At 56.7% G+C, this 9,665-nt stretch overlaps 1 pseudogene; it reads left to right on the forward strand.

Moving 5' to 3' along the window:
- The first annotated feature begins 3,339 nt into the window (after positions 1-3,339).
- Positions 3,340-7,898, forward strand: LOC146720443 (large subunit ribosomal RNA; annotated as a pseudogene).
- The last annotated feature ends 1,767 nt before the right edge of the window (positions 7,899-9,665 follow it).

Here is a 9,665-nt window from a genome sequence, read left to right on the forward strand (position 1 = left end):
CTCATCCCCGAAGTTCCTCCGTGGGGAACGGGTAACGGGGAATCAGGGTTTCCCGTTCCGGAAGGGCCTGGAACGGCTACCACACCCAAAGGAGGCCCAGGCGCCAAATTACCCACTCCCCACGGGGAGGTATGACAAAAAAAAACCGATCGGGACTACCCGGGCCCCCGAATCGGAATGAGCATTTTTTAAAAACCCTTTTAACGAGGACCTTTTGGGGGAAATTCGGGTGCCACAGCCGCGGTAATTCCAGCTCCAATACGTTTTAAAAGTTTTCGGTTAAAAAGTCGATTTGAATCTGTGTCGCACACCGTGGGTTCCCCGCTCGCGGTTTTAACTGGCGTGATGTGGGACTCCACCGGTGGGCTTAGCCCCGCGAGGGGCGGCCCAACTAAACCCTCGGGTGCTTTTTCTTGTGTCATGGGGGCCGGTCTTTACTTTGAACAAATAGAGTGCAAAAGCAGGCTACCTTTCGCCTAATATGCTCCCTGGAATAATGGAATAGGACCCTGGGTTCTATTTTTTTTGGGTTTTTGGGAAACCCCCGAGGAAATGATTAATGGGACAGTTTTGGGGCATTCTATGGACTTAGAGGTAATTCTTGGATCGTCGCAAACGACAGAAGCGAAAGCTTTGCCAAAAATTTTTTTCATTATCAAAACAAATTGAGGTTCGAAGGCGATAAATCCCGCCCTATTTCAAACCATAAATCCCTAGCGATCCCCGAAGTTCCCCCGATGACTCGGCGGGCGTTTCCGGGAAAAACCAAAGTTTTTTGGGTTCCGGGGGAAGTATGGTTGCAAAGCTGAAACTTAAGGATTGACGGAAGGGCACCACCGGATTTACCTGCGGTTTAAATTTTTATAAACCCGGGGAAAACCCACCGGGCCCGACACCGGAAGGATTGACAATTTGAAGCTCTTTTTTGATTCGGTGGGGGGGTGGTGCATGGCCGTTCTTAGTTGGGGGAGCATTTGTCGGGTTAATTCCGATAACGAACGAACCTACCCCTCTAAAAAAGCGTACCTTAGGTATTGCAAAGGGCCCCCCCGGCTTCGCGGGGGGGGTTTTTTTTACTACCAAATCAAACAAATCTTCTTAGAGGGACGGCGCCTTCTAGCCGCACGGTTTTGAGCAATAACGGTCGTGATCCCCTTTTAGATTTTCGGGGCCCGCACCGCGCAAAACAAAGAACACGGGGGTTTCCCTGGCCAAAAGGCCCGGGGTAACCCGCTAAACCCTCCTTCGTCTAGGGAGGGGGTTTGAAATTTTTCCCCAAAACGGGGAATTCCAGTAAGCGCGAGTCAAAACCCCGCGTTGATTACCCCCTGCCCTTTTACCACCGCCCTCGCTACTACCGTTTGAATGATTTAGTGAGGTCTTCGGACTGGTGCGCGCAATGTCCTGGGCTGCCGATGGGGCCGGAAATGACCAAATTTTGATCATTTAGAGGAAGAAAATTCGAAACAAGGTTTCCTAGGTGAACCTGGGGAAAAGGATCATTCTTTTTCCCGGGGTCCTGCCTCGTCGAAGTTCTTCTCTTTTGGGAGAGACGCCCCGCTCGCACAGTCGGCCTAAATTTACCCTGAAACCCCTTTTCAGAAAAAAAAAATAACGATTTACGGAATTTGTTGTTTTTTTGTAAACGACGGCGCCGCCCCGGCCCTCTACCGAAATTTTGGGGGAAACAAGCAGCGCGCCCGCGTGCGACGACGATTCGGACGAACGCTTCGCATCACCTCGGTTGGCCATTCTCCGGCCACACACACCACGACGTCGTTCGGCTTTTGAGCGGAACCGGGGAAACCTATGCCCCCCGGTGTTGCACACCCCGACGTTCGTCGACGCGCGCCCTCCCCGTTGCGCGGGGCAGCGGTCGCTGCCAAACACACGGTGTGCGACCCGCGATGCCGCGAGAGGCCCCCCCATATTTATTATAATAATTAAAACAAAAGAAAGGGGATCGATATACGCCCAAATCTGTCAACTGTGTCGGTCCACTTTTCTTCAAAAGAGCTTCCGCCCCGGCTCTCCCTTTGCGGGAGAGACGCCCAAACAGAAACCACACTCTTCTTTGTGCCGTAGCCTTCCTACGGAGGGGGCGGTCCGCCGCGTCCTTGGACCCGCGGACGCTGATAAAAGAGCCCCACGATTATTCTCTCCTCTCTCTCTCGTCCAGAAAAGAACCACATGGTTGAACGAGAAGCGCGTTTTTTCCCCGCGAACGCAAATTTTGAACGATTCCCCCAACGGTATATTTGGCTCGGGGGTCGATGAAACGCGCAAATTGCGCGTCACTTGTAAACTGCGGGCACATGAACATCGACTTTTCGAACGACATTGCGGCCCCGGGATCATTCCCGCCACCCCGGGGCTGGGGGGTTTAGCCCAAACGTTGCGCCCGAAAAGCGCGCACGGCCACACGGGGGCGCCCAGAGAAGGCGCCGCGTCCCCTTGCCTGTGCAAGCTACAAGGGGCGTACGACGATCTTTGGACGTTCGCCCGAGGTGTCTGTCCGCGCCGCCGCCGGGGTGAAACCCGGCTCGTCAAAATAAAACCCCAAAAATAATAAATGAGGGGGAAAAGCGCACAACGTGAAAAAACGGGGCAAACGCGCGCCCAGAAAATGCGCGAATTAAGAGGGGGAGCTTGTTTGTGTACCCAAATCGTGTTTTACGCGGAGCCGGGGAGAAATGGGTTTAAAAGTAAACGGGGCGAAGGGGGCAAAAACGGCCAAAAAAAAGGGGCGGACGGTGAAGGCCCGCTTTCCCCAAGCGGGCGGGGGTCGTTTTCCCCGAAATGGTACGCTTGTCTCACCGTCTCTCCCCTCCGTACATCACACAGACTGACCACTGCTCTCGCCTCTGTCCGCTCTCCGGTCGATAGCGCTCCCGTCTTATCCAAGGCGCCCTTGCCCCCACCATAAAGGGATTACGGAGAAATACGGCGCGTCCCGTCCGGGGGAGGAGCATTCGTAATCCTTTACCTCTTTACGAGAAAGGGGTTTTTAATCGCGAGCCGACCGCGTGTCCGATCCACAAATTTTTGTAAAACGAAAAAAAGGGGCCGGGGCCCCCGCGTCCCTTACTCGTCAAAACATTCCGCCCGAAATTTTGTAAAAAAGAAAGGGGAACCGAGAACTCGAACCCCGCGATTATCGTCTCCATTACACCAACGATGGTGGGCGGTTACGCCCCCCCGATTTCCTTCTTTCCCCGTATTTCGTGTCTGGGGCCGCTGCTGCCTCTCGTTCACGCTTCTCTCTCCCCTCTTTAATTATATTATAAGGAAGACGACGATACGACGCGGGGAGGGAACGGCTACAAAACTCACTAGGGGAGACCTCAGAGGCCCAATTACCCGCTGAATTTAACTATTTTTAAGCGGGGAAAAAAAAACAAACCCGGTTTTCCTAGTACGGGGAGCGAACAAAAGACCCCGCACCGAAACCCCCGGTTCCCCGCGGGAAATTGTGTTTGGGAGGATCCGCTTTTTCCCGAGGTGCCGCGTCGCCCCAAATCCCTCTTGAATGGGGCCACTTCCCTTAGGGGGCCAGGGGCCCCTAGCGACCGGGCGCGCCTCGGGAGGGTCTCTCCTTAAGTCGGGTTGCTTTTGAGTGAGCTCTATGGGGGGTAAAATCCATCTAAAGGTTTAAAAACGACCACGACCGATACGAACAATACCTTTAGGGGAAAATTAAAAACTTTGAAAGAAGTTCAAGATTTCGTGAACCCCTTTTAGGGGAACCTAAGAAACCCAAAGATCAACGGGAGATTCATCCACGGCCCCTGGCTTCGCGTCGGTCGGCGATGTCCCGCGGATCCTTGCGTCGCCGCGGGCACGCTACCGTGCGCCATGTCCGCGCTCGTCGTCGTGCACTTCTCCCCCAAATAGAACGTCGCACCCGCTGGGTGTCGGTCTACGGGCCCCGGGGGCGGTGTCTGTCGCGTCGGCCGGTAAACGGCCGCGACAAAAACCCCCGGGGCCCCCGGGCCGGGTGCTCGGCGGTACGCCAAGGGATCAGGCCCCCTATTCCGTGCGCCCAGACCGTCGCAAACGCGCGCCCGGGACTCGGAGGTTACGGACTTTGCGCCGTCCCGTCCCGCCCGCTGTTGGTTCAGTACTACCCTTTGACGGCCTCAACGTCTCCCCGGCTCGCGGGAAAAACCATACCGGTCGGGGACGCTACTGCTTTGGGTACTCTTAGGACCCGCTTAAAAACGGACCAAAGGGGTTAACATGACGCGATCATTGGGCTTTTCGCGAGACCTAAAAGGGGTAAAAAAGTAAGGTCGGGGCCCGGGGCCCTCGACCTAAGGATGGCCCTCGGATCGGCCTCGCACTCCCGGCTCTCGTTCCATCGCGAGAAGAGGCACCCCGAGCGTACACGTTGGGCCCCCAAAAAATGGTGAAATATGCCTGTCAGGACGAAGTCAGGGAAACCCTGATGGGGTCCGTACGATTCTGCGTGCAAACGATCGTCGGAACTGGGTATAGGGGCGAAAGCAAACGAACCTTATAGCTGGTTCCCCCTTTCCAGTTTTCCCCCAGGTAGCTGGCCCGGCCCTTCCGCCGGAACGCGCCCGAGTCTCTCTGGGAAAAAAAATGATTAGAGGCCTTGGGCCCAAACGACCTCAAACCCATTCTCCAAAATTAAAAGGGTGAGATCTCTGGGGTTTCTTTAATTATGAAACCCGACACTTCGGGTGAGTGCCAAGTGGGCCTTTTTGGGAAGCAGAACTGGCGCTGTGGGATAAACCAAACGCAGAGTTTAAAGGGGCCCAACTCGACGCTCTGGACCCCATGAAAGGCTTTGGGTTCTTAAGACACGGACGGGGGCCAGGGGAAATCGAATCCCTAAGGGTGTGTAACAAATCACCTGCCGAAGCAACTCCCGAAATGGTGGCGTGAACGTCGACCTATACCTGCGTCCGGGAAATGGGGCGGGAACCGGAGCGGGCGTTGTCTTCTCTCGTCGTCCAGCCCCGACGAGTAGGGGGTCGCGAGGTGACGCAGAAGGTCTGGGCGCGACCTGCCTGGGGCCCCCGCGGTCGATCTTTTTGGGAGTAGAAAAACTCCCGCGGGCCCTGGAGACTACGTGGAGAAGGTTTCGTGTGAAACAACCCTTGCACCCGATCATCGATCCAAACCCTAGAAAAATCCATGTCAATGACGGCTACAAAATTTCTCGATGCGAAATAATAATAAAAAATTATAACGAAAAAACAACGCCCGTCGGGGGGAAGGGTCCGGTTCCCCTATTTCCGGGCCCGACGGAACCGCATACAATTCGGGTGGGGCCCCGTAAAAGTTTCTCGGGGGGAAACCCAAAATGACCTGGAGACGCCGTCGGGAGATCCGGGGAAAGTTTTCTTTTTGTAAGCGTTTTTTGGAATTTTTCCCCGGAAAAACCCCCAGCAGGGGTAGGGTTTGGAAACCCAAGAGCCCGCTTTGCGGCGGTCCCCTCTTCCCCTCGGACCTTGAAATCCGAAGGGGCCCGTGGGGTGTCCGCCGGTTCGTACCCTATCCCAGCAGGTCTCCAAGGGAAAAGCCTCTAGTCGAAAAAAAATTAGGAAAAGGGAAATCGCAAATTGGATCCGTTTTCGGAAAAAGGATTGGCTCTGAGGGCGGGGGGGGTGTGGGCTTGGTCGGGAACGGGTCTGGCTGACTGCCGGGGGCCCGGGAGGGGAACGGGTTTGGGGTTTTTCCGCCGGTCCCGGGGTCCGACTCGGGCCCGTCCTTGGGCCTCCCCGCGGGTCTTCCCTTTCCGCAGGCTTCCGTGGCGGCGCGAGCCGTCGTGGGCCTCCTCTTCGGCCCCATTCACCTCAGCTAAAATGGGGACGGGTAGGGGAATCCGACTTCTAATTAAAACAAAGCATTCATGCCCCCCGCGGGTGTTTGCGCAATGTGATTTCCCGCCCAGTTTTCTGAAATTTAACGGAAAAATTCAAGCAAACGCGGTAAAAGGGGACCGATCACAGTTTACCCAAAAAGAAGTGGAAAGGGTAAAGCGATCCCCGGGTTCTGGGGAAAGCGTCCGGCCCCACGTAGCGGCGATCGGCAAAACGTAGCCTAAAAGCGGGTACGCACGGTGACCCGTCTAAGTTGTCGGGTTGCTGATGGTGGCGTGCGTGGCCGGTCACTGATCTGGCGCTGAAATGCACTTCGGGTTTCCAGGCATGCTGAAGCTGTCATACTGCGACTTAACTAAAAACCCGGTAGGAGGGAGGGAGGGAGCCCCACCGGGAGGCTAGGGGCCCCACCAAATTTGGGGCGGACTCTCACGGGGCGTGGGAAACTAGGGCCCTGGCCAGTGTGTGGCCGTGGGAAATTTTTTGTGTACGCATTCCCCAACATTTGGAAGCCCCCCTGGGGATCCCACCCATCCTTGACGGTTGGACGTAAATATGTTTGGCATGCTGATCGGGCCTTTCACCTGGGGGGTCCCACGGGACAATAAAAAGAGTAGGAAAGGGGGGATCGCTCCATTGACGCAAAACCAACCTATTTTCCCAATCAATTGTGTTCTTTGGGGAAACCGCGCCCCTACGTCTAAGGTCTCTTTTCCCGGCGACGTAAAACGCCCTGTATTGCCTTAAGGGGAAATCCCAGGGGTGGATCCCCCATTTTTACGGAAGGAGTACCCCATGTCCGCCCGCACCGCTGGGGGCGCTTTTCTGGGGGGCAACCGCCCCAAACCCCCCGGGGCGGTCGTAACCATGACTCTCTTAAGGTACCAATGCCTCGTCATCTTTAGGACGCCATATGATTAACAGATTCCCACTGTCCCTATCTACTGTCTAGCGAAACCACTGCCAAGGGAAAGGGCTTTGGGAAAAATTTCGGGGAAAGAAACCCCTTTAGCTTGACCCTTCTGGGACGTAAGGGACATAGAGGGGTAGCAAAGTAGGAGAGGCAACATCGCCGGGGAAAACCACTACTTTCATCGTTTCCCCCTTCTTACTTTGGTTTAGGCGGACGCGTCCCAGGCTTCGCGCCCCGGGGGTCACGGGTTTTTTAGAGCCAAGCGGTCGAGTGGCTGAGGCCTCGGCGACGCCGTTTTAATACTCCCCCCGTGATCCGATTCGGGACACTGCCGTGGGGAGTTTGACTGGGGCGGGACATCTTCCAAGAATAGCAGGTGTCCAAGGCCACTCACGGGACAGAAAACCCGCGTAAAACAAAAAGGGGGAAAAGCTGGCTTATTCATGTTTATACGCATAGAGACTGCGAAAGCACGGCCTATATCCTTTTGGCTTGAAGAGTTTTCAGCAAAAGGGGGTCAAAAAGTTTCCACAGGATAATGGCTTTGGCGGCCAAGCGTTTAAGCGACGTCGCTTTTTTATCCTTTTGATGTCGGCTCTTCCTAATTGCGAAGCAAATTCGCCAAACGTCGGGTTGTTTCCCCCCCAACGGGGCGTGAGCTGGGTTTAGACCGTCGGAGCAGGTTAGTTTTCCCACTGATGACTATCATTGCGATAGTAATCCTGCTCATACAGAGGAAAACCCCAGGTTCGGAAAATTTGGGTTTACCACTCGGGCGAGCGGGCCGGGTGCGAAGCACCCTCCGTGGGTTTCCTGAACGCCTCTAAGGGCCCTATCCCCCTCTAGTCGAAGGGGGCAATGATATTCTAGGATCTCGTGATCGAAAAGGCTCAAACTGTACCTATAGGGCCGGTCCTGGGCCGGTCTCGCCAGCCCGGGGTTTCCCTACGGCCTCGCCCGTCGCGGGGTCCCCCGCAGACGGGACGGCGCCCAACGGGCGATCATGGGGTTTTGCAAGTTCGATTCGAGATCGGAAACGCGTAGACGACTTTGGACCTGGCGGGGGGTTGTACTCGGTAGAGCAGTACCAAACCCGCACTGTTGAACCAGCCCCCGGGTTGGGGATTGTTTTTTGCGGGTTAGACAACCCCCAACGTTCGACGGCGAAGCAACCACGGGCCCGAACGGGCTTGGAAATTTTCTCGCTCGCCGGCGAAACAACACCCCCAACGGAAAACTTGGGAAAAATTTTTCCCTCGCCGGGGAAAGCACACGCCGCGAAAGGACTTGGGAAAATTTCTCGCCGCCCCCCGAAAACAACACCCCGCGAACGGACTTGGAAAAATTTCCGCTCCCGGCGAAAGAACAAACCCGAACGGACTTGGGAATTTTTCGCTCCCGGCGAAAGGGAAAAACCCCCCCCAATCCCCCATTGGAAGAATTCTCCCCTCCCGGGCGAAAGCAACACGCCGCGACGGAAATTTTGAAAATTTCTCCTCGCCCGGCAAAGCCCCCAAAACGCCCGCGAACGGACTTGGAAAATTTTTTTCGCTGCCCGGCGAAAGCAACACGCCGCGGGAACTTTGGGGGAAGAATTTTGCGCTCGCCCGGCGAAGCAAAACGCCGCGGCAACTTGGAAAAGCGGGTTTGGGGCCGGAGGGTGTCCCCCCCAACAAAGCAACCCCCCGGAGGGGGCCGGGGGGATTTCCCCCCCGATGAAAGGGGGTTTTACGACGGCGCGTGCCCCGGGGTTTCCCCCGCCAAAAAAAGCAACACGCCGCGATCGTATTGGGTTACGGGCGGCGCGTTCCGCCGGGTGCCCCGCTAATCAAAGGGAAAAAACCCCGCTATGGGCCCGGAAAAATTTCTCGCTCGCCGGCGAAGCAACGCCCCAGCGAAATTGCCCTGTTCCGATTCTCGCTTGTACCCTAAAGGCGGCAAAAAGATTAAATTTAAAAAGGGGCGCCGGGAAATTTATTCTGCAAACACTCCGGGTTCGCTTACGGCATCCTCCTCATTCGCCAGTATCGTCCCTGAATCTCGAAGATTGTGCTCCGCGAGTGGTAGCCGGGAATTACAATATTAAAATCTGTCGCGCGGGCGTGCGGCGCAAAAGTCGAAACCTTTTTCCGAAAAGTATTTCGTATCGTAACTTATCTCCCTAGCGGGCTACTCGCCTCAAGTGCCCCGAGGGACCCGCCGGCGGGCGACGGACTTGGTAAATCATTTGGGGGGTCCGGGGGTGTCGCCCCTCCCCCAGGTGCCGTCCGTCCCCAATTGACGCCGCCGTTATGTGGTGCCGCACTATAATCCCGGCCCCTAACACCGTCTCGGGTTTCCCCGCGCGTGATTTCGCATCGGGCGAGTGTTCCGTCCCCTAATCGCGGTCAACCGCAGCTCGTGTGCTATCATCCGAATAAAACCAAAAAATTATCCGCACGTGGGTTTTTGAGACACGTTTCGAGTTTGGGAATCGACGCGCCCTCATGTCCCCGGCGGGCCCAATGTAGTAACTTTCCGTCCGAAAATTTTTACGTAGCTCTCCCTTTTTGCGGGGCCCCTAAATCGCTTAAGTGTTCCGGAGGTACCGCCGGGGGTCGTCTGACTTGAGAGATCATTCGTCGTCCGGAGGGGCCGCCCGTCCCGGGGTTTGCCGGGGCCGTTGGGTTCCCGGAGGTGTCGCCCGGGCCCCGGGGTGCCCCCTTTCCGGGGCCCTGGTTCCCGAGGTGTCGCCCGGGGCCCCAGGTGCCGCCCGGGGGGTGGGGGGCCCCGGCCCCGGGGGGTGCCCGCCCGGGGTTTCCCCCCTCGGGCCTGGTTTCCCGGGGTTTCCCCCCCGGAGGGGGGGCGCCGGGCGGCCGTGGTTCCCCGGAGGGGTCGCCCGGGCCCCGGGTGCCGCCCGA

Source organism: Nylanderia fulva, unplaced genomic scaffold, assembly GCF_048542155.1.
Source record: "Nylanderia fulva isolate GAGA-0341 unplaced genomic scaffold, ASM4854215v1 Scaffold691, whole genome shotgun sequence".
Classification (NCBI taxonomy): Eukaryota; Metazoa; Arthropoda; class Insecta; order Hymenoptera; family Formicidae; genus Nylanderia; species Nylanderia fulva.